We start from the raw sequence: 3,149 nt of genomic DNA on the forward strand, positions 1-3,149 counted from the left end.
AATCTTAAAATTAGAACTGCTTGCATCCGGGAAGATGCTTAATTAGATTCATCTAGGAGCCACCAGCTGTTCCTAAGACGCACAGAAATGTCTGAAGTCTCTTCTGGTTCTGTGCATATGGGGAGGTGACTCCCCATTTGCGAGCCAAGGCCGAGAGCCCCTTCAGCAGAAAGCTCTCTAGGCCTGAGTGGCCAAGCTTGACACACACAGCTCACGTTTTCCTCTTCCTCTGTCCTCTCACTCTGCCCTCAAAACCTGAGGAGCTCTTCGTCACAACAGTAATACATCTGCAGAGAGATCCTGCCCCGGAAAGGGCCCTGTTAATCTGTGCATGACCAGCCATGTCCCTCCTGTCTTCTCCCTCAGAATCTCAGAGGTAAACCGTGTCTTCGCCAGACTGATTTCTGGACCTTGGTGATGCAGTTGTGGACAGGGAGAGCATACAGATGCAGGAAACCGATAGGCAGGAGGGGAAGGTGGAAAGAGTTTTTTCAGAAAGGCTGAGTCGATCTACAGAACCACAGTTTGGGAGAGAATAAGAAGACAGTGTGAAGGGAACATCGCGCCGCTGGGACTGAGGGAGTTTCATGGTTTTGTGAATCCGTGGCTCTTGAATTGTGGAGGAAAGAAAGAAGACTTTGATGTGTGGTGATGAGTTATGAACCTGTCAGCAAGATTTGAGATGAGTTACCAGCCTCACCGGTTGAGAGGTGAAAGGAGCCTTTGAAGTGATAGAGCTCAGCCTCCCATTCAACGCAGGAAACTCTTCTAGGGCATTCCAGTGGAAGGGCCACCCAACCTTTACTTGGAAGCCTTCGGTGATAGGAAATATGCTCTTGCGTTGGCAGGTATGGCAGACTACTTGAGAACACAAATACTAGAGCCAGACTGCCTGGGTTCAAATCCAGGGACCACCAGTCACTGGTTGTGGTGCCTTAGGTATGTTCCCTAGCATATCTGTGCCTCAATTTCTGCATCTGTAAATTGGGGATGGTGCTAGTAGAGGGTTATCATGAGGATTAATTTGATATATTTTTTTCTTTATCCATAAAGGATATATGTCATTAAGAACAGTGCTTGGTCTATAATAACAAGCATAAATATTTTCTATTATTATCACTATTATCAGGTTGTGCCATGTATTAGAAAGTTCTTTTTCAGATTGAGTATATTTGGCTTTTTTTTTTTGTATTCTAAATATTTATTACTAAGTAATGCCTATTCTTTTTTTAAGTTTTTTAAATTTTTATTTATTTATTTATTTTTGGCTGTGTTGGGTCTTCACTTCTGTGCGAGGGCTTTCTCTAGTTGTGGCAAGTGGGGGCCCCTCTTCATCGCGGTGCGTGGGCCTCTCACTATCGCGGTCTCTCGTTGTGGAGCACAGGCTCCAGACGCGCAGGCTCAGTAGTTGTGGCTCACGGGCCCAGGTGCTCCGTGGCATGTGGGATCCTCCCAGACCAGGGCTCGAACCCGTGTCCCCTGCATTGACAGGCAGATTCTCAACCACTGCACCACCAGGGAAGCCCCCATTTGGCTTCTTTTACTCCTGCCTCTTTTTCCCATTTCTCAGCCCCTGAAATAACTCAGAGCAAGGCTGCTCTGCCTTCCACATTGGAACCGTACAAACATCTGAAGAGAAGTATCATGCCCCTCTTTGCTTTTCTTCCTTGTATTGTAGAGGAGAGATTTTTTGCAAATGCTCTTTCTTCTATCCAGAACACTTTTCCCGGTCACGTTTTACTTGTTCTAACTCAGATTCCTCCTTTTGCAAGATGCCTTCCCACCTCTGAGTAATTTACACAATATTTTACCCATGTTCTCTGAGTATAAGTATAAAGATAAAAGAACACAGTACAGATTCTCACAGCCATTTGAATGTGTTACCATTTTATCATAGGAATTGTTCATCCTGGTAACCCAGCACAAAATGTTTATTGAATAAATTAGATGGAACATAGAAGAAGTTGGATGGATATAAAGCAATGGCCTTCTTCAAAGACATAGAGCATTTCTCGTGGGGAAGACAGTCTTTGGAGCAAGGAGACAGGTGGAAAGATGCTTTCTGAAAATGCTTTTCAAACATTTGTAGGAAACAGGCATGCCTGTGATTCCACAAGCTGACAATTTTGTCCCTATTAGTTCCATCAAAGAGGGAAGGTTTCTTGGGTTCTTGATTTTGGATTGCTTGGTCAGCTTTCAGACTGCTTTGTTGTACGGATTCGTATTTAGGGAGAACTGAAAAACAAAAGACAAAGAAGCAAGAGAGGATAAGTGGATCCAGATGATAAAGAAATAAAGGCAGGGAGTGAAGACAGGGACAGCAGAGGTGGAGGAGCCTTTTAGGTCTGGATGTGGGCAGAAGGTCCCTTGGAAGAGGAGTGAGAGAAGACAATGTTTTAATAGAAGTCACTGGCTAAAGGGTAAAAGAGTTTAAACGTGGAGCATCATGAAGAGAGGCTTTTTAAGGGAAATTAGGTTTGCACAAAAATGTTGTCTATTAAGTGTTTTCTTGTGAGACTGAGTAAAGATTTCAATGGCGTTTGATGTGCATTTTCTCCTGTTTTTCAAATAGGGCATGACCTGTAGCCCCAGCCCTGTGGGATCCCACTTGTATTCGGGTTATATTCTACTTCAGCTGGTCGTTTGGGTTAACACCCAAATCCATGGCTGCTCTTGTTCTGTGGGACAGTGAGTGATGCTTCACTATAGCACACGGCAGCCCCAAGTAAGAGAGCAGCTGCTATACAGAGGCAGCAACGTTGACGTCTATAAATGTGTGAAATAATTAGGCATGGGTGCAGTTCAAAAGAGCCCATAGGCCTCTTAAATTTTTTTTTGCATTAATATGGGTTTCCCAAATGGAACCAATCATTAGTTACAATCTTTACCTAGAGACCGGACCAAAGAGCAAATTATTTTGGAGGGTAAGACCAGAGCAATGCCTCTGTTTCTATAAATTAATGGTTGAAATGTTATCTGAAATAGAAAATTTACGTAAAATACCAGCATTCTTTTCCAGACTGGGCTACTGGTAAAGTCTTTTTTCAGTGAACCTCTTATGAAACCTCTGTCCATCCTTGGAAAAGCCCCCTGTCATAGGGAATATATCCAATACTTTGGCTCCCTCAAATGTAAAAGGACTAGCTATT

Source organism: Balaenoptera acutorostrata, chromosome 10, assembly GCF_949987535.1.
Source record: "Balaenoptera acutorostrata chromosome 10, mBalAcu1.1, whole genome shotgun sequence".
Classification (NCBI taxonomy): Eukaryota; Metazoa; Chordata; class Mammalia; order Artiodactyla; family Balaenopteridae; genus Balaenoptera; species Balaenoptera acutorostrata.